The 23,339-nt window shown below is 35.0% G+C and overlaps 1 protein-coding gene across 4 annotated transcripts in view; it reads right to left on the bottom strand.

Annotated features, from left to right (window-relative positions):
* The window catches only part of LOC145518172 (uncharacterized), a 1,384,210-nt gene that overhangs the window by 406,390 nt on the left and 954,481 nt on the right, over window positions 1–23,339 (bottom strand). For 3 of the 4 annotated variants that reach the window (XR_014062696.1, XR_014062714.1, XR_014062686.1), the window contains exon 5: window positions 7,535–7,691. The gene's annotated coding sequence lies outside the window, so the exon portion shown is untranslated. Of the gene's footprint in view, window positions 1–6,379; window positions 7,692–23,339 lie in introns of all 4 variants that reach the window. The other variant, XR_014062698.1, reaches the window with a different exon arrangement.

Raw genomic sequence — 23,339 nt, 5'->3', positions numbered from 1 at the left:
GGTGTGGTAGGTGTGCTAGTGGGCACCTAACTGACTCATTTATATTTAATTTCCCAAGGACATTTGGCACTTGCTGCTTTGTACTTCAGCAGATATAGAGGATTTCTTTATTTACCATAGAGCTTGAAAAGCAACGTAAGATTTGTCTTGTTTATACTTTTTCAACAATTAGTTACCAGGTAAGACTGACATTTAATTTTCACAATTTCCTACATCTTTTTACATTTCTAATCCAACTTGAATTCAAAAACATCTACCATTGTGGAATTCTCAGTGAATTTGCCAAGTCTCACCATGTGGCTAATTTAGTTTTGACTCTCAGCCTGTTCCAAAAACCCCTCAAGATACATAATTTTATATTTATATAAAACCCCTTTCAGAATGTTTTAATGAAAAATAAATTTAAAAAGCAACTGACAGATCAGTCAGTAAGTTCCTGGAATACCATTGGTTAAAAAGTTCAACTGGATATTTAACACTTAATTCTAGTAAAAGAATGTCTGAAGTACATACTGTATCCTTCAACTGTGCTGGGTAAAGGTTTTCCTTCTATTGATAACTCTAGGGTTCTGCTAACTTTCCAACTAGGTGAAAAGATTTAGAAATCCAGATGTCAAGATACAATTTGAAGTAAGAAAAGTTTCACTGCCTAATTAGTGGAATTTGGAGACAAACTTAGCAGGTAATTAATATTTATTAATGCCTATTCTGAGCCAGCTTCCATGATGGCTGCCTTTTCATCTCACTGTAGCCTCCTCACAACTCTGAGGAGCTATTCTGCTCCCATATTATATGTGGGTAAACTGATGAACACAAAGGTTTAATCATTTGCACATGGTGTTAAAAATCATATGGCGCAATGAGTCTCAAACCGCTCTAGATGATTCTAAACTCCACAGCTCTTTCACAATGCTGCAAAATACAATCTTGATGATTAAGCACTTAATCCACAAAAATATTTTCCCATTAAAATAATTCTTCCCAGAGCAATAAATGTAAAATCAATCAGAATCATTTAAATACTGTGAAATGCTTCAAATAAACTAGTGGTGATACTGTTATTTTTAAAATATACTTAATTTTTTATAGAAGTTTTAAATTCACAGCAAAATTGAGCAAAAAGTATGGTGAGTTCTTGTGTATCTCCTGACCAAGTGCATGTATAATCTTTGCCATCATCAACAACCCACCAACATGACATACTTATCACCAGCGGTGAACCCACACTGACACATCATAATAACCCAAAGTCCACAGTTTACATTACACTTCACTGCTCTTGGGGTTGTACATGCTGCGGGTTTGGGAAAACATACATGTACCTATTCGTATGGGCTTCCCTGGTGGCTCATTTGATAAAGAATCTGCCTGCAATTCTGGAGACCCAGGTTCAATCCCTAGGTTGGGAAGATCCCCTGGAGAAGGGCATGACAATCCATTCCAGTATTCGTGCCTGGAGAATCCCATAGACAGAGGAGCCTGGTGGGCTACAGTCCATGTGGTCACAAAGAGTCGGACATAACTGAGCGACTTACACTTCACGTCACGTCACACTTCACCCATCCCTATAGTAATATACAGAGTAATTGCATTGTGCTCCACCAAGTAATCCATCCTGCTTATCCCCAGCAAACACTAATATTTTTTATTGTCTTCATAGTTTTGACTTTTCCAAAATGCAAAATAGTAGAAATTATACTATATGTAGCTTTTTCAGATTGCTTCTTTTACTTAGTTTCATGCATTTAAGTTTCCTCTATGTCTTTACCTGGCTCAATACCTCATTTCTTTTTAGCACTGAATTATATTCTATTATCTCTGGATGTACTACTATTTATTTATCCATTCGCAGACTGGAGGGCATCTTGGTTGCTTCTAAGATTTGGCAATCATGAATAAAGTTGCTATAAACATCTGTGTGGTTTTTGTGTGGATATGTTTTCAACTCCTTTGGTAAATACATTTTATAGATATGTGCAGTTTTATAAAAAAACAACAACAAAAAGTCAAAAAACCTTGCCAAACTGTCTTCCAACATGGTTATATACTTTCGCATTCCAATCAGCAATGAATAACAATTCCTGTTGCTTCATATCCTTACTAGCAATCACTGTTGTCAATATTCTAGAATTTGGCCTTTCTGATAGATGTTTAGGGGTATCCCGTTGTCTTAATTTGAAGTTCCCTAGATAATTACGATGGTGTGATCACTCACCTAGAGCCAGACATCCTGGAATGTGAAGTCAAGTGGGCCTTAGAAAGCATCACTACGAACAAAGCTAGTGGAGGTGATGGAATTCCAGTTAAGCTCTTTCAAATCCTCAAAGATAATGCTGTGAAAGTGCTGCACTCAATATGCCAGCAAATCTGTAAAACTCAGCAGTGGCCACAGAACTGGAAAAGGTCAGTTTTCATTTCAATCCCAAAGAAAGGCAATGCCAAAGAACAATCAAACTACCGCACAATTGCACTCATCTCACACACTAGCAAAGTAATGCTCAAAATTCTCCAAGCCAGGCTTCAACAATACGTGAATCATGAACTTCCAGGTGTTCAAGCTGGTTTTAGAAAAGGCAGAGGAACCAGAGATCAAATTGCCAACATCCGGTGGATCATCAAAAAAGCAAGAGAGTTCTAGAAAAACATCTATTTCTGCTTTATTGACTATGCCAAAGCCTTTGACTGTGTGGATCACAATAAACTGCGGAAAATTCTGAAAGAGATGGGAATACCAGACCATCTGACCTGTCTCTTGAGAAACCTGTATGCAGGTCAGAAAGCAACAGTTAGAGCTGGACATGAAACAACAGACTGGTTCCAAATAGGAAAAGGAGTATGTCAAGGCTGTATATTGTCACCCTGTTTATTTAACTTATATGCGGAGTACATCATGAGAAACGCTGGGCTTGAAGAAACACAAGCTGGAATCAAGATTGCCGGGAGAAATATCAATAACCTCAGATATGCAGATGACACCACCCTTATGGCAGAAAGCAAAGAAGAACTAAAGAGCCTCTTGATGAAAGTGAAAGAGGAGAGTGAAAAAGTTGGCTTAAAGCTCAACATTCAGAAAACTAAGATCATGGCACCTGGTCCCATCACTTCATGGCAAATAGATGGGAAAACAATGCCAAACATGACAGACTTAATTTGGGGGGGCTCCAAAATCACTACAGATCGTGATTGCAACAATGAAATTAAAAGACACTTGCTCCTTGGAAGGAAAGTTATGACCAACCTAGATAGCATATTTAAAAGCAGAGACATTACTTTGCCAACAAAGGTCCGTCTAGTCAAGGCTATGGTTTTTCCAGTAGTCGTGTATGGATGTGAGAGTTGGATGGTGAAGAAAGCTGAATGCCGAAGAATTGATGCTTTTGAACTGTGGTGTTGGGGAAGACTCTTGAGAGTCCCCTGGACTACAAGAAGATCCAACCAGTCCATCCTAAAGGAGATCAGTCCTGGGTGTTCATTGGAAGGACCGATGTTGAAGCTGAAACTCCAATACTTTGGGCACCTCATGCAAAGAGTTGACTCATTAGAAGAGACCCTAATGTTGGGAAGGATTAGGGGCAGGAGGAGAAGGGGATGACAGAGGATGAGATGGCTGGATGGCATCACAGACTCGATGGACATGGGTTTGGGTGGACTCAGGGAGTTGGTGATGGACAGGGAGGCCTGGCGTGCTGTGATTCATGGGGTCGCAAAGAGTTGGACACGACTGAGCGACTGAACTGAAATGAATTATCATATATCATAATGCAAAATAACAAATTAAAGTCAAATAAATGTAAAGCGTAATGCAGGATATTTAAAATTTGTCACATTTAAAGAGAAGCTTCAGAAATATAGTCATAGTAGTAATATGACTATTATGTAGTGATAGAAATATGTTTCGTAGCAATGTTTTTATTGTAAGAAAGTATATATAAAATTAACCATTTCAGCCATTTTTAAATGTATAGATCAGTATAATTAAAAATATTCATACTGTTGTATAACTTTCACCTACTAATATTTATACTTATATAACAGAAGAACTTTGGTAAGAATTTTGATAGTATCATGAAATCTGGCTCAGTAAAAACTAATCTTATTTTTCTTAATAAATAACTCATTCACACTAGGACTATCTATCATACTATGGGATTGTTTAAGTACATTAATTTTATTTATTACATTAACCGTTTTTATTTGTGGAAAGAACATCAGTCTTACAATGAGGAAAGTTAGTGCTTAGACATAATTCTGCCAAGCATGAGGATGTGTTAAATCTTGTCTACATTGAAAACAGATTAAGCAAAATGAGGGATCCAGATGTGTCTGACTGATTGACTGACTAATCACTGACTCAGTTTCACACCTATAGCTAAAGAAACCCCACTGTCCTGTCTCTCACATTCACATGCACCTTCTTTTTCTCAGCATTTGTGTGTCCTCAGTTGCTTCAGTCATGTCCGACTCTTCACCACTCTATAGACTGTAGCCCACCAGGCTCTCCTGTTCATGGGATTCTCTGGGCAAGAATGCTGGAGGGGGCTGCCATGCCCTCCTCCAGGGGATCTCAGGGATCAAGCCCATGTCTCCTGCATTGCAGGCGGATTCTTTACCCACTGAGCCACCTGGGAAGCACATTCAGCATTTACATTTAAACAAAAACCTAAGGCAGTTAAGCAATTAAGCAAGAATCTAAACAAATATAAACAAAATAGTTGTGTCTATTCTACTGTCATAATTATGTACCACACTTTATTCTATATTACTTATATAAAACATGTTAGATGGGAAATAGTTTATTTATACTAAATCCCATGGTGCTAAATTGTACAGCAGAAATGAATATCCTCTTCTTACTTTAGAATATTTGTCTTTAAATCAAGCAAATGTGTAACCCCTAGGAATCATCCAGAGAACAAGCTAATTTAGCTATAAATTGGTTCAACTTTGACTGAAAGTATTAATCAAACTCTCCAAATACTATAAAATTAAGATGCAGTTAGATGCCTTTCTGGTTTAGCCTGTGAATTCTGCTGAATATATTTATTTCAATGTTTTGTGAAGGATGATAATGACATATCTTTAAGCTTTTGTGAAATTAATTGAAGACAATATATAAAAGAATGATGCTGGTTTTCCTTATAAATCCTATGTCTTTATTAATCAAGGTTTACTTCTTTGATCACTATCATTTTTCACTTTCCTAAGGCTTTCAAAATAACTTAATAAGCTAAAATTTATATTCTACATTTACTGTATAAATATTCTATCACTTACATATTTGAATTACATTCTCCTCTACATTTATAAATACTTAGTGTTAATTGTAATAGGTAAATGTTTATTATGAAAAATACATATATCCTCAACCCTAGGCATATTTACTGAATGTCTTTTATTTATTACAAAACCATGGTTTAATTTATGGATTTAGTAATGCATAACAATAGTGGTATTTGAGTTCTGAATACGGAATTTTTTAAATATATATTCTTTATGCAGAAGTTTGTTATAAAAGGAATGCTACTATTTTCCTTCCTAAAATTAGCAATTTATATTGAACGTTATGTTCTCTGAATTTTACAGTAAGCAAGAGGATCAATTTATTATACTTCCTTTTATCACATAATTACCAATTACATTGAGAAAATATGTATGTGTACTTTAATAATTTTATTGTATAAGTTACTTAAGTTCCTCCTCACAAATTCCTCCAGAGGTAAGTATTTAGAACCATCTCCATTTTACAGATGAGGACATTTAGATACAGAGAACTTAAGTAAAGTAATTGAGCTTAAATCCTGAAGAGAATGAGCACGGGCAGATAACTTCAGATCTAACCTAACTGATGATAAACCTATCAGTGTGGTAAACTGGTGTGAATAGATGAGAAATATCTTTTCGCAGTGAGCTTGTAACCTTGTTAAAGAGCTAAAGAAAACACAGGAAATGGCAAACTTAGCATCGTTGTTGTTCAGTCAATAAGCTGTTTCCAACTCTGTGACCCATGGCCTGCAGCCCGCCAGGCTCCTCTGTCCATGGGATTTCCCAGGCTAGAATACTGCAGTGGGTTTGCCATTTCCTTCTCCAGGGGATCTCCAGTGGACTTAGGAAATGTAGGCAGATTTTTTACCAACGAGTCACCTGGGAAGCCCAAAACACAGGTATATTATAGAGCTGTCAACTCAGTTTCTGACATCACTGTTGGCTCTACTAGTTGAAGAGACCATGGAAAAAATGAAGATCAGTCCATTCTTCATAACTGTCGATGATTTGGACAGAAGATGAAGTAATAAAAGTATTTTCAATTGGAAGAAATGATCTAAAATATGCAACAAAAGTCCAAACGAGCATTCATTTAGCAGACTCTGAAGTCACAAACCTGACTAGAAGGATCTTTTTTCATCAAATACTGGAAGGCCAATGACTGAAACTTTCCATAGATTTTCGAAGTTGATTGGTTCCATTTAAAAAATGTTGGCAGAATTTAAACATCTGTTTACAAAGTGTTGAGGAAGAATTAGACTCAGAATTTAGGGTTAATCAATTCTCTGAGGATGGCAAGTGATGGGAGTGTGAATAATGAAGAGTTATCTCAGTGTAGTATTAGATCAAAGGGAATTTGAAGACAACACTTTCCAATACAAGTGGCTTCACAATAGAATTGGATATAATATACCACATGGCTTGTAAAAAGTGTTTTTTTCTTTTAGTTACCTCATCTAATATTCTAAAGGATCTCCTATCATAATATAGTCACCTGAGTTCTGAGTATTCACATGTGATGAAAAGTTTCTCAGATACCACCACTGACTCTGAATAAAATCTCTTAATATCTAGCAGATACTAGTAATAGAACATTTATGAGGCCAAAATAGCACCGAAGGCCCCATAAGCTAAGAATCTGTGAATGCATGATATTATTAGTTATGCTCTTTACTGGTCAAGTGATGTAGATTAAATGAGCATAACTGCAGGTGTTCAAGGTCAGTGTCATTAACCCCTCCCCTAACAAGCCTCCCCTTGGAGAAGGAAATGGAAATGCAACTAATGATACATTAGCAGTAAAAGTTTCTAGTTTTGTAGTTCCTTTGTAATTCTTAACTAGAAAGGAGTCAACCACTCCTGCTGGTGATTGCCCTGTAATTATTTCTTTTATAGAATATAAGGAAATTGTATTTTAAAATAGCGTCTTGGCTCTTTATAGCTGGAGACTGAAAGCACTGTTGTATCAGGAAGAATAAAATGCAAGAAAGTGGTAGTGATGTACTTGTTCTACACAGAACTGTTAAAGTTCGCGTGAAGCTAGCAACCTCAAACTTTGTGAGAAAGTTGAAAACAGACAGCTGCCCTGGTGCACAATCCTTTGCATGTCCCCAAACCCACTCAGTATTTATAGGAAAATCCACAACACAGGAGGAGGCACCTCATTCTTATTTCTGTGACATCACAGTCTCCTTATTTGCCCCATGATGACTTACCCCACTTCTTTTATATCCTTTCTGCAAGTTTGGCTGTGGATGGTAGGGTTACTTACAGCTTTCTTCTACACTCTCACTGTCCAAATGTCCTCTGTCTAGGCAATTTCATCCACAATCTGATCATCGCATATATGCCAACAATCTTCAAGTTCAAAAAGCTCTGAGCCATGTTTGTGCAAAAAACTGCCTCCTTGATGTTGCTATTAGATGTCTCTACAGGAAATCAAGCACAAAATGGGTAAAAGGTAAATCTCATAAGCTTCCTCAGAAAACAGTCCCTTCTCTGATGATCCCAATTTAGAAAATGGATTCAACATTGATCCTGTTCTAAAGAACAGAAAACTGGTGATGGTGATGATTACCATCACCATCAACCTCTTCATCATTTCAGGATCCCACACATCTCTCTCCTCCCAAAACAATCAGAAGTTCCTTTATCATTTCTCCATCTGTTATTTTCAGCTACTGAGTGAAAAGAACCTTTAAAAATCCTCCTCATAAAGCAAAACCTTTGAATAGAACAAAACAAATCATGGACATTGAAAATTTTCAAAAAAAAAATTTAATAACTGCAAAAATGAAAATCATTGATGATCACATACTGATATGGTATCATCTGATGTAAAAGCATCGCTGCAAGTAAAATGAAAGATAGGCAACAGATTTTATTGCACTCTGCTAGCAAGCACGCTAGAGCCTAGAAATGTCTCAATTGTTCTAACAGAAATTGCATAGAAAAGTCTGAATTAAGACTTGAAAGAAAACTGAAAATTGACATTATGTCAAAAAGCATCTTGTAGTGGATTGAGCATAAAGTTATTTATCCAATTTAGGAAATACTCACTGGTGCATTACAAAGAATGGTATTTACGTCTTCATTTTTCATTTTACTTTTTCTTTTTACAAAATATATGAAGCTAGTACTAACCCCCCCCTCCTTTTTTTTCTGAAGTATGTCAAGCCTCCCTTAAGCTCAAATAAGCCTAAATTCAGAGAGGATTACCACGGAATTTTGCATTTTATCTGATTTTAAAATGTCAAATCCATTTCCTCAACAGCATTGTATTAGCACTGCCATCCAGGTTCCTTCTGTTGTCAGTGGTGTTTAGCTGTGTTTTAGTCTTTTATATATAGTTCGAAAACTATAATATTTTGAAAAAAATAAACTGATGCAAATTACACTGGAAGAGAAACTTAGTTTAAACAGATATCTTACATATTTTCTCTCTTTCCCATTACTGTTCACTCCATCTATATTACATTTTGCATTTTGAAGGCTTATTTTCCCCCCATGATTATTCTAAATTACTGTGCATTCTTAATTTTTTCCCTTTCTTGCTTATACCATGTTTTGGAAATAAATTATTGTTCATTTATATTAACATTGAGTACATACATTTAATAAGATCCATATTTTGGAGGGCTATTTCATTAATATGATATTAAATTCAGAACAAGATGAGAATATATGTGTCATATAGAGTATTATTTCCTTAAGATGTCATAAACTTATACTTCCTGGAAATATTTTTCTTCCAAAGTTTTTCCATGGTGACTTTTTATTAATAAAAATGAAGATCATGGATAAAATCAAGTGGTTCAGTTAGACATACACCAAACTTACATTGTTGTGGTATTTATAATTATATGAATACAACTGATTTTACTTCAATGAAAATAGAAATAACTTATTGATGATTCTGTTACACTGGGTTGCTTTGCACAGCTTTCAAATTATAATGTGACTTTAAAATCAAGGTGTGCTTTTGCTTGAATCTACACAATTAGAATATAATGATGTAAGTCCTTTGTATTTTCACATTAAGTAGCATTAATTACATAGTTTAATTCATGTGTATGAAGATTGTTCTAAATCTTTTACAAAGTAATTTTAAACATTTTATATATGTCCTTAATTTAAACCTCAGTTCTGGAAGATATGCCACTAGAACCTTGTGCTTTATGAAGTTGTATTTGTTCAAATTATTTATGAATTCCCCATATAAATTCCTTATTTTAATGAACTGTGTAAGCTACTTTTACTCTATCAAGTCAAAACCCCTATATAATGACTCATTTATGATAATATACCAATTTGTAGATGGTCTCCCACTGTATTTCCAAACAATATTTCTTTTGAAGTATGTAATTCTCATATGGGACTTATAGCTTTAACTATGCATTTAATTTCTAGATAATTGACATCAATATTTAATTCCTAGATAATTGACATCAACCTTTATCCTAATGTGTGTTGTATAATTGCTATCATCAGATCATTTCCCAAAGGTACACTTTTTGGTGTTCATATAGTTTTTCAAAGTCATATTATTCCACAAAGCAGTTTTTATGATGTGATATTCAACTCTAGGCTAGGCTAGTAAGTAATGACAACTCATTAATATACTTTATAAAAAGCATCTTTACATTTTTAAGATATCTAATTATATTACTGCCAATATTCATTTCCTAAATTCTTACTTACGTCTGGTAACGTTTATTTTGCTGCCTTTGTATCTTTGTACTTCATATTATAACTTTACATATTACATTATTACCTTAATATCTTTCTACTTATCTAATCATAGCTGTAGCTAGTAAATTATTTTAATTTAACCAAGTATTTTAAGTTGTAATTGTTATATGCAAATGATTTGCTTTTCATCATTGCTTGATAATTACGTTTTAAAAACCTATAGTTTAATTTTTTCACCTATTTTTTGCAGCAAATTGCTCAAGCATGATGTAATTTTATACAGCCAAAAAGTCATTAATAATTATTACATTTGCTGTCAATATACAATTCACTATTCTGTAACTATTTGAAATCCTTTTCTCATAAAATTGTGAGTTCATATATTCAAAAGTGACAGATTCTAATTTCCTTCAAAAATATTTCAAAATATACATTGCTTGTTTCTACTAAGAAACATTACTCCTTTGCATTACTGTAAATATTCTGAGGCATAAGCTTTTTTTCTTTTTTTGACTCAAGACACTAGTATATCAAAGCAGTTAGTATTGCAGTGTTCAATACCAACTGAATGCTTCAGAGGGAATGATTATACATAAACTGTAATTTGATTCATCCATTCCTTTTCCAAGTAACATGAAACTAAAATATATTTATTCCATGCAACAATAAGCTACATCTTAGTACCATAGAAGAAAGCATAACTATGTTAAAAATTACAACAATGCATAATTATTGAATGGAGACAATAAAATGGTACAATTTACAAATGAAGTATAACCCTTTCTCAAAGGACTTCAAATCTACAAAGGAGTAGTTATGATATCTATTTTAAGTTTACATTTTGGAGGGTAATGGGCTTCCCAAGTGGCACTAGTGGTAAAGAACCGGTCTGTCAATGCAGGAGACGTAAAATAATGCTAACCCACTCCAGTGTTCTTGTCTGGAGAAAACCATGGACAGAGGAGCTTGGTGGGCTACGGTCTATATAGGGTCGCAAATAGTCAGACACGACTGAAGCAACATAGCATGCAATAAGTTATACTATTCACAATTTCCCTTCATATACATTATTAATAGGTGATTTGCAAATGTAAAACCTACTTGAAAATCATATCCTTTCACCTATTCAATTGCAGATGGAGAACAGTATGGTAATAGTATGTTTAATTTATTAATTAAGTGTACGTATTTAAATACACACCTAGGTATACATGTGTATGTGTTAAAATACATATATATATATATATTTAATGAACAGATGTAATGCTTCTTTCTCAGTTAAACTTGCTCTGCTTGGTGATTTTTTCCCCTAGTATCCTGTGGAAGCCTACATATTTGCTCAGAGTTGAAGATATGGAAAATAAAGAGAGAATCGTAATGGTTGATTTTTTGAAATGTTGCCATACGTGACTCCTTTTTGCAGATATAATTAAGGTCTCTAACCAGTTGACTTTATTTTAACCACAAGAAAGATGATCATGGGTAGGAATGACATAATCAGGTGAACTAGGTCATTCCTACCTAGGGCTCTCCTGGTGGCTCAAACTGTAAAGAATCTGCCTGCAGTGCAGGAGACCTGGGTTTGATTCCTGGGTTGGGAAGATCCCCTGGAGGAGAGCATGGCAGCCCACTCCAATATTCTTGCCTGGAGAATCCACATGGACAGAGGGGCCTGGCAGGCTGCTGCCTGTGGGGTCACAAAGATTTGGACCGGACTGAGTGACTGAGCACAAAACCAGTTGACTTTGTTTTAACCAAAAGAAAGATGACCATGGGTAGGAATGATCTAATCTGGTGAATCTTTTAAAGAGACTCAAAGCTGCAGACACATGCAAAGCAAAGGAGCCCCTCCTAGCTTCTAACAAACAGATGCATATATTGTGAACTGTCCATGGAGGGCACCAAGTGGCCAGGACCTAAGAGTGGTCCCTCGAGGCTGAGAGTAGTCCCAGGTCAATAGTGTGCAAAAGAGGAGCAGCTCCATTTCTCCAAGTGCAAGGAGCTGAATTGTGGCAATAACCAGTTGGCCGCAAGAGAGCTCAGACTGAGAGAGCAACCTTGGCTGACATCTTGATTTCAGCTTAATGAGATTCTCAGCAAAAGAGTGAATGATCACCCTAATCCCAGAGAAATTGTGAGCTAACAAACTTTGTTTCAAGCAACAAAATTTGTAGTGAAGCAATAGAAAACTAATCTAGACTATAAAGAAAAGGATTTAGAGACATATTAGATTTGTAAAATAAAAATGTATTTTTAAGAAAAATAAAGAAAATTTGAAGCATAAGGTATCTGGTGGGAAGTTTCCTACCATTTATAGGAAGTTCCGAAGCTAGAAGTACTATATCTTAGTCACTGTCCATTAACTTCACAAATCATAAAGGTTTTTAAGTGAAAGATTAAATCTGAATATCTATGATGCATGATTTAGGCCAAAAATTGTTCTTATATGCACTGACCAACCTGTTATTTATTATTTATATATTTAATCTATTTGCATGACTAACACAGAACAAATGAACTAAATTTGGAGTATTGTCCATGATATAGTTGATTTGAATTTTTAAATATATGGTTATAAATATAATTAAGTCTTTTTTCTACAGTCACAACCTCATCTTGGTCAAAGTATGATATAGAAAATCTGTGAAACTTTAAGCATCCACCAACCCTAAGATCTTCAAATTTATAAGTAGTGCTGAAATATATCTGACCATTACCTAAATCTTCAATATATAAAAGAATTTTTTTAAGATACTGTGGTACCTCCTCACTCCCAGTGATATGAATTAAGCTCATTGGGAGTTAAGATTTATAGTTTCATTCTTCATGAATCAGGTGAATACTAATCCTGTAAAACAGGAAATAACCTGTAATGTTTAGTTTTCTGTGTCAACTTACTAGAGAACAGTCCCCAATTACTCAGTCAAACACTACATATCATGGTATTGCTTTAAAGATACTCTAGATGTGATTAAGGTCCATAATGAGTTGACATTAAGTAAAGGAGGTTATCCTAGATAATCTGGGTGGATATGATTCAATCATTTTAAAGGTAAGAGCAAAATTGAGATTTCCCTGAAAAAGAACGTGCCTACAGACTGCAGCTTCAGCTGTTTCTTAATAATTCTAGGCTGCTCTTCCTGAAGACCTGCCCTGTCAATTTCAAAATTGCTTAGCCAGCCCACACAATTTTTCAACTCAATTCCTTACAGTAAGCCTTATAATCTGTGTATTGTACTAGTTCTGTTTTGCTGGTCAGCCCCTAATACATAACTTCTCTGATTTGCAAACTTATAATGACAAGGGAAACTCTCATGGATATGAAATCATTTTGGTGGATGTTTTTACTTATTTCAATAATCATCACAGACATAATATTTAAACAAGTAAACAAACAAATATCCTAGCAGGCAAACACAACTACCATGGAGCAATTGAAAATTAAAATTAGCAGCCTCAAAAACCCATGATGGATTTCATGAAAGGAAAATTACCATGGTATCCATATATCTTCATATTAAGTGTTCAAAATGTATATAATTATCACTGAATTGATTTTCCGTTTGAATTACTCACATATTATGCAAAACAAAAAACAAGAAAAGCTAAGAAGAAGAGAGGCTTCTCAGATAGTATGTACTCTTTTATGAAGGCAAGCTTTAAATGGCATTGAGGTCACATCACCAAGGATTCAATCATTCCTGACAATTCTTTCAACAGCAAAGATTATGGGCTGACATCTCATTATTGGAAAACTGAAACATGAATAATTTGTCTTACACTGATGACCAGGAGATACTGAAAGTCATACAGTTATGAGGTATGAGAATAAATTCTAAATACATTACAAAAGAATAATAATGGAAAAGAAATATTTAAGAAAGCTTTATAATTATATATTTTTTATTACAAAATACTTGTAGTTATCAGGTACAAATCTTGTTTAAACATACAATTTTTTAAAAAAATTATATTCCTCTAATTCTCAAAATTCCTGAGAATTTCAATGGCAAAAAATAAAAATGAAAGAACAGAATAAAAATTAATATTTATTTTAAAATTAAAGACAGATTGTATAATCCTTCTTAGGGTGGAAAAGATACATCTTCTTTTTTTGTATAATATGGGTTGAAAATAAAAATGCAGAACAGTTAGTTGCATATTAAATGAAAAGAGGAAATTTGAACACAACATCAGAAGTATGTCAAAAGAAAGTGTGAACATTGTGCTTATTTTATAAATAATATTTTTAAAGGAAACACTGCCTTCTAAGAATATATAACACTATCCATAATTAAAACATAAAAATATACAAAATAAAATTTATGATGAATTTAGAACAGTTATTGCTGCTGCTGCTGCTAAGTCGCTTCAGTCGTGTCCGACTCTGTGCAACCCCATAGACGGCAGCCCACCAGGCTCCACCATCCCTGGGATTCTCCAGGCAAGAATACTGGGGTGGGTTGCCATTTCCTTCTCCAGTGCATGAAAGGGAAAAGCGAAAGTGAAGTCACTCAGTCGTGTCCGACTCTTAGCGACCCCATAGACTGTAGCCTACCAGCCTCCTCCGTCCATGGGATTTTCCAGGCAAGAGTACTGGAGTGGGGTGCCATTGCCTTCTCCGAGAACAGTTACTAGAAGGAACCAATATTTTAATTCAATAAGTTTACTGATATAGACCCCATAGATATACCTGTCCACATTCTACAAGGGCACAGAGCAAAGATGGAGAAGGACTGGTGTTAAGGACTGAATGCTTGCATTCCTTCCCAGGTCATATGCTAAAGCTCTAACCCCCTGTGTAACTCCCTGTGCATTCAAGATGGTGGAGTAGAAGGACCCGTGCTCATCTTCTCCTGTGAGAACACTAAAATCACAACTTGCTGTTCAACAAGCATCAATAGGAGGATGTTAGAACCCAACCAGAAAAAGATACCCCAAGTCCAAGGACAAAGGAGAAGCCGCAACAAGACGGTAGGAGGGGCACGATCATGACAAAGTTAAATCCCATACTTGTCTGGTGTACAATCCACGAACTGGAGAACAATAATACCAAATGAACTTCTCTGCACTTTGTGAAGGTTCTAGGCTCCACATTAGACTTCCAAGTACAATACTATTGGGAAATAGGTGTTTGGGAGGGTTTAGATAAGGTTATATGGGTGGGGTTCTCATGATGACATTGGAAATGGCAATCACTCCAAGCCTCTGCTTGCAATGCAGGAGACCCAGGTTCAATCCCTGGGTCAGGAAGATCTCCTGGAGAAGGGAATGTCAACCCACTCCAGTATTCTTGCCTGGATAATTCCATGGAAAAAGGAGCCTAGCGGTCTACAGTCCATGGGTTTGCAAAGAGTCTGACATGACAGAGCAACTAACACTGTCACTTTCATTTTCCAGTATTCTTGCCTGGAAAAATCCCATGGACAGAGGAGCCTGGTGGGCTACAGTTCATGGGGCTACAGAGAGTCAGATCTGACTGAGCAATTGAGCACAGGTGCAAGCAGAGACTAGAGGACTTGCTCCCTCTCTTTCTGCCATATGAGGACACAGCAGGAAATGGCCACTTGCTGACCGAGGCATCATCAGACACCAAATATGCCAGCATCTTAATCGTAGACTTCTCAACTTCCAGAACTGTGAAAAATACACATTTGCTGCTTAAAGTCCAGTGCACATCATTCTGTTATAGCAGTCCAAACTAAGACAATAGGTGTCATAGATGTTTAAGCAAGTGTAAGGCATTCAGTGTCGTGGAGAAAACTAGCCAGTGCCATAGGACTGATTTTGACATTTCATCCAAACTACAGCATTGCTATCAGTGAGAAAAAATCTCACTTGCCCAAGAATTAAGGATAAATATTCTCCATCTCAGTAAATGAATTAAACTTTGAGTTACTAAAAATGTGTCTGATTATTAAAAGACAGCATTAGAAAATTACTGGCTATGCTTATACATATACATTTAATAATACTATAATTTTTGAAAAGTGGCAAGGAATTTCCCTAATTTTATTTTCTCCAAATACTCTCAGGCTTTGCTCACTATATGTAACATCATATAATGTTTTATTTTGAATATTTACTTTAAATTAAATAATGTCTTCAAATATCACAGAATGTCCTATGGTCAAAGAGTTGATCACTTAAAAGTATATTTATTTATTTTTAGCAGAAACCGAAAAAAAATAAATTTCTGTACTACCAAAATTAAAATTTTTTCTTGATTTATTTGTTCTTATATCTTCTCTTTTGCTGGTATATTAAGTCACAAACAAGGGATATTTATATTCACAAAGACATAGGTAAGGATATAGACTTTTGAATGCAGTTTGAATAAATATATGTTTTGATATTGATACAAAGGAAACAGCACTGTCTTGATTTTCAATAATTCAGTAGTATTTTAGAACCATCACACATACATTTCCCATGTATCCTCAATATTAAGATCATATGATTACTATAAGAAAATCATAGTTAATGTGATTTAAAACGCAAGAAGCACAATTGATTAAATTTTATAGTAAGAAATCAACAGAACAAAAACCAATGTTCTCTCTAATTTAAACAAAAGTATAAAAGCTTCTGAAAGGAAAGGAAATTTTCTCCGAAGAATTAAAATCATCAAACTAAAGCAGCATGTAATGTAACCTTCCTCAGATCTTCCTTGAGTGGACTGATTATCTGAAGCCTCATTTGAATGAGAGCGGTGGAGATATTTCTGTACACAGAGCTGACCTGCTTCTCCTCTGCAGAACTTCTCCAAGCGCATTGTCAGAGCTGGTGACCTTCAAAAGCATCATGACCAAAAGGGACTGGAGAGATGAGTTCACCCCCATCTTTCTGTGCCCTCTGAGTGCACTGCAGTAATTTTAAAGCTGATACCTATCTCTAATGAGCTCGGAATTTTAAACTTTAAAAATTCCTGATTATACTGTTTTTAATGGTGACAATTCCATATCACATTAATTGTTACCTAGCTTCTCTGAGAAAAGTCACTGTTAAGGGACAGTTAAGTTTTTTGTCTTCAAATTAAATGAATCAGAAAATGAACAGACTTTTCTCACCTAAGATTTATCTCCGAAACACCATTTATTTGGACCCATGTCTTGGGGTAATTTTAAGCTAGTGCCTCAAAATTTTGAGAGACACTGCTTTAAGAGTTCTTTTCCTTTTTCTCCATTCCATCTTCCTCAATACATGGTGATTATGAAATTTATATTCATGCTTAAGACTATATCCAATTTCAGATCCATATCTATAGCATAAATGAAACAACAAATATTAAATCGTTTGACAAAAAATATGCATTGCACTTCTCCCTTCTCGCTTTCAAATTATAAACATTCCTTCTCCCTTTAACTGAGTCTTCCACACATACTGTTAAATTTCCTACTTTCTCTTTATAACTCACTTTCTCCTAAAGCTCTGTCTTGGAAAACACCAGTGAATTCCCATTCACCATATGTGATGGTTTCTCTTAATCCATATTCATTGACATCTCTGCATAATTTGACACTCTCTTGAAAGGTTCATTTTACAAATGAATTTTCCAAGGTAACTAGAGTGTTTTATGAGATGCTTACTTGAAAAAAAAAAAAAATCTCTGGTGATCAAATTAGCATGGGTTAGAATGAACAAAATTAAATAGTTCTTTCCCCTGAGATTTCTTAGAATCTTTCATATTAGTAATGTGCCTTGCCAACTTCCAAGAGGAAAACTATTGCATTTGCATTCTTTATATCAGTTAGATCATGTAACCTGTTCTTAAAACTCTTAGAAGTGATGTTTTGCATCAAATGCTTTAGTTCAGTTCAGTCGTTCAGTTGTGTTCAACTCTGTGACCCTGTGGACTGCAGCACGCCAGGCTTCCCTACCCTTCACCATCTCCTGGAGTTTGCTCAAACTCATATCCATTGAATTGATGATGCCATTCAATCATCTCATCCTCTGTGATCCCCTTCTCCTCCCACCTTCAATCTTTCCCAGCATCAGGGTCTTTTCCAATGAGTCAGTTCTTTGCCTTAGGCGGCCAAAGTATTGGAGCTTCGGCTTCAGCATAAGTTCTTCTAATGAATATTCATTAAGCTCCAATACTCTGGATACATGATGAGAAGAGCTGATTCAGTGGAAATGTTTTAAGGTAATTTCAAATTTAAAAGTAGGGAATATGAGAGAGTAAATATTTACCACATTAATTTTTAGCCAAACTTCTTGGTCTTGCGTTTGCAAACAAATGAAATATTGAACAGAAACCAAAAATCATTTTCTCCCATCTAGTCCCCTTCCTGAATTGTATGAGTAAGGTTGTTGTCCTTTTTTATAATGGAGCCTTTATAATCGTACTATTTATAAGTAAGCATATAACAAAAAAATAGCCTTTATAATTTTTTGTCTGACTTAATTTACTTCATTTATATATGCTAGTCTATATCATCTACTTTATTTATTTTAATTGCTATATAGTTTTGGATTTATGGAGGTTTTCTAATCCACTCTTTGAATGACGATTACTTGGAATGTTTGCCAATTTTTTCTATTAGAACCTCTCATTCACTTGCTTTTTTTTTTTTGGACCATGCCACATAAGATGAGAGAATCTTAGTTCCTTGACGTATGATTGAACCCACGCCCCCTGCAGTAGAAGCATGGAATCTTAAGCACTGAACACTAAGGAAGTCCCCCACCATTTTTTATGTTTTCACTCTCACCCTGAACCTTTTAACATTGTGATGTCTTTTATCTCTCCCCAAATTTGAAGAAGGTATCTTATATTTAATCCCTGTGATACACTAGTATTCTATTGTTTAATACAGTCAACATATATTTAGATTATGCATCTCTGTGTTCTGTCCTGCATATGAGACATCCTATGTGAGAGCACCTTCCTTCTGCCTAAAATTCGTTCTGCTCTTTCCTTTTTTATTTGTTGTTTGTTTGTTTAAAAAGCATTCTGTTTGTAGAATTCTACCTCAGCAAGTCTCCCACTTCTCTTTTACATCCTGCCAGCCAGCACGAGCTATTATCCTCTGATCTGCTTCCTTTCAATCTTTATATTTCAAAATCAGATACCAACCTCACTACTGCTCTTTTAAATATCTTTCTCCCCGGACTGATTCTAAGATTTCTCTCTCCTTTCCATCTAGCAGCGTTTTTCAGCTTTACCATGTTGTGCCTACTATGAATATTCTTTCATTTTAAAATACTTAATTGTGATATAATTGGCATGCAATGAAGCAGAAATTTGATGTGTTTTAGCAGGAGCAGGAACAAATGCCTATACTTGTGAAACTATAAACACTACATGATTAATGAACATTTATTAACAGATCATCATCAAAGTCCCCGCTACCCCTGTCTCCCTGTCCCCTTACAAGCTCAGAGAGTCACTGATTTCTTTTCTATCGTCAGTTTGCATTTTCTAGAATTTTATATAAATGGAATCATGCAGAATGTATTCTTTTTATCTAACATTTTTGTCTCAGTTCATTCTTCATGGCTGAGTAACATTGCTCAACCCTTCATCTGTTGATGAGCATCTGATTTTTTCCCTAGTCATTGACTGTTACAAATAAAGCAGCAGTGATTATTGCGGAGCCCCTATACCAAGATCACAGACGTGGAGCCTTGTACCAAGGTCACAGGGCAAAAATCTCCAAAACTGACTGAGCCCCATAGCAACTGTTGCCATGAAATCTCCTGACCTAAACTGTCCAGTTCCCTGACTCCTGTATTAGGTAAAATACCCACCTGATAGCATCCTGACAAATCACCTAATGCCACCCTACCAGCAGGAATTTTCTTTGTCTTGAGGCTGTAAAAGTTGGCTGCTAATCCACGAAAGGGGTTGGCTCCCCCATCTGTCAGGAGATCTGCCTGCTGTGTTTGCAGCATCTTCATTATCTCTGCTCTTTGTTCTTAGTAAACTCACTCTGTTCTGAAATACTCTGTGTCTGGCAATTGTTTTTCCACCCATGCACAGACCACAACAATTATGGGCATAGAAGTCTTAACATGTGAGTTTATGTTTTCTTGGGGCTTCCCTAGTGGCTCAGGCAGTAAAGAATCTGTCTGCAATGTGGGAGACCTAGGTTTGATCCCTGGAGATCCCCTGGAGGAGGGCATAACAACCCACTCCAGTATTCTTGCCTGGAGAATCCCATGGACAGAGGAGACTGGCAGGCTACATCCATGGGGTCACAAAAAGTCAGACACGAGGAAGCGACTAACACTTCTCATACCTTATATTCTCCTGGCATCGTGTATGCACATCAAAGTTTGACAAGTACTACCCTGAAACACGTCTGTCTGTCTGTGTGCATACTCAGTAGTGTCCAACACTTTTGCAACCCCATGGGCTGCACTCACCTGGCTTGCTGTCCATGGAATTTTCTAGGCAAGAACGCTGGACTGGGTTGCCACTTCCTCCTCCAGGGGATCTTCCAATGCAGGCATTGAACCTGCATCTCCCGCATCTCCTGCTTGGCTAGTGGGTTCTTTCCCACTGCACCACCAGGGAAGCCAACCCTGAAGCACAGCAGGCATTAATTTTAGTCTAATCTGAATTCTAGATCCACCTCTGGCCTTGCATTCCATGAACCAATTCTATAACCTTATAGTAACCGTTTCTCTTCATTTAACGTAGTGTTTGTATATTTTCTGCTTATAAAGAAAAATATTGAAGGTATAATAAATGATCCCCCCCTTGCAGCTTAAACTAGTTTCTGTGGATTTTTATTACTTATAGTCATGGGAAACTTTACTAATTCAGTTGCTCAGGTAAAATTTCCTTTAACTTTGCAGCACAAACCTTTAAGTCTGGAAGCTATTACTGTAAATATCAGTGATGATGACAGATGTTATATATTGGGTTTGACTTAACAGTCATCTGTGAATTAATTAGATTCTTTTGAGACAAACTTGTGCATTTCATGTTAATGTGGATTATCCAAAACAAGCTGAGTTTCATTTTCTTGAAGGATCCAGATAAAACTAAAGATAAGTTTGTCAAAATAACATATTAGCAGACAGGGCAGCCATAATTATACATACTCTTATCATGGAAATCTATAGATGGAAAGTTCCCTGATATAAGAGAAAAATAAACTATTCAATCTTGAAATAAAAGAGTAATTAAGAATGGATTATTCTGGAAGGTACATATGACAGACTGGGAGAAATCACAATCTCATAAAGAAAATAAAGTTCTTTCGAGTACATGGAAATATCTTTCAATAATTCAAGTAGGAAAAATCTAAAAAATGCACCATGATATCTGTATAAATGGGTGCATACTATATTTTTTACATAGTAAAATTCTTAGAGCTCTTTAAGAACTTATTTCTGTGACAGAAAAAAAAATCAAAGTTAAACAAATCATATAATTCCATATAATATAAACTTATGATACAATTACTTATGAGTTGCACAAATATTTATGAAACTGACCTTTATAAGGGCACTAACAAAGAAGCATTGACTACATCCTTCGCATTGTAGTCACGATCACGGTTTAAAGTGCGTTTTGTACTTTATTCTAGTAAATGCCACTAAACTGGAGAAAAAAAAGTAAATCTGTAATGTATAATTTTTCTTCTAGGATATATAGGAGCTAGCAAGATTGGACATTAATAAAAGACACAGCCTAGTTATTTATAACAAAGAATCTAAGGTTTATATATGTGTGTATATATATATATATATTCATAATATGTGTTAATGCAGATATCAGATATAAATAACATATGAATAGAAATATTTCCAAGCTACATTCCAGAAATCATTCCCCAATTTTGTCTGAACATAGGTTAATATTCAACTAAAACAGCCCGCATGCTGCAACTATGACCCCTCAGGCTGCAATGAAGATGGACTCTCCTACATGCTGCCACTCAAATCTGACACAAATAAATATTATTTTTAAAATGATGACAGTTGGTCTTTTGATATTAATTGTTAGGTGCTATACACTTCAAAGTGTCATGCTTCTAAGGCAAGAGAATTGTCTATTATTTAGATATCATGGTTAATATTATTTTAATAATTACCACTATAAGACATCCACAATAATAATGATTCAAATATTTCAAACTTCAGCTGATTGAAATTTCACATGAAATTAGAGAAAAAAACCTAATAAGTACCCTTTTGTGGCTTCCTCATTTAAAATTTTATATATATATAATGAGGATAAACTTTTCTCAGTTCTTTAGAACTTTATATAAGATTTCCTCAATGCCAAGGGAGTTAATGAAATTTTGGACAGACAGATTAAAGAAATGGCATGACCAACCAAAATTGCCCTTTTAATGATAAATTCCTTCAGCACTGAATTATATGTCCATTCCATAAATCTGATGATCTTAAGGAGACATTCATTTTAAACTTAATTATTTGATAAAATTAGAAATAAAATATTAATATGCATCCCAAAGATATTTCTATTTTATTATATATTTTAAAAACGTCCTCTGTTACCATATACTTGAAGGCAAAATATATTCAAAATCAAAAATGTCCTTTGGAACACAATATTTTAAAGTTCAATAACTACAGTGAAACCTGAATGGCTTCGAGCATTTCCCCAAACTATTTAATACTTTTCTAGCACAGGACATGCCTGTAGTATGGATTCTTTCAGAAAAACATTCTTCTCTTTACTACTTTTGAAAAGTTCCATTCTAATAATATCTGACTAATTATATTTCACCTAATCTCACATATATCTCCATTAGTGAAATTATGAAAAATGTGAAGAAATTTGTATAATTAGAATCCCTGGAATCTTTCATTTAAAAATAATCTCACAATAATAATAATCACCATTATATATATAATATCATAAGAATGACTTAGGTGCTAACCATAAAACTTTCAAAATCTAATAAACAATTGCTACAAATTTATGTTATTTTTAAATGAAATTCTAAAATCCAATCCTAAACATAAAAGTCAATTTAAATCCTAATTTAAACAGTGGAGAAAGGGCTTAAGCTACCCAGTGGGCTAATTTTTAATTATTTAACTTGCTGTAAGATAAATTGACTTAGATATTTTGAATTACTTTATATTATTAAAACATCTAAATCAGAATTTAAGAGCAAAAGCCTAACTAAACACATAGTTGGAACAATGCAACTGAACAGAACAGCTTAGGTTCTTTAGGAGGATAATAAACTACTTGGAAGTTATCAAAATACACATTGAGTATTACCTCCCTTTCAAAAGGAGAAGTTTAAATCATAGAAAATGTCAGTTGTACAGTGGTCTATTTGAAGACATTCCGAGGTGAGGAAGGAAGAGCCCCTACATTAACTGCACAGGGTATGCTAACTAGAATTGCTGCTGCTGCTATTACCTATGAGGATGCAAATTACACCCCA

Source organism: Giraffa tippelskirchi, chromosome 8 (genome assembly GCF_054371585.1).
Source record: "Giraffa tippelskirchi isolate mGirTip1 chromosome 8, T2T-mGirTip1v1.2.pri, whole genome shotgun sequence".
NCBI classification, from domain to species: Eukaryota; Metazoa; Chordata; class Mammalia; order Artiodactyla; family Giraffidae; genus Giraffa; species Giraffa tippelskirchi.
Note: the sequence above shows the minus strand (reverse complement) of the source record. Positions and strands in the feature narration are given on the sequence as shown.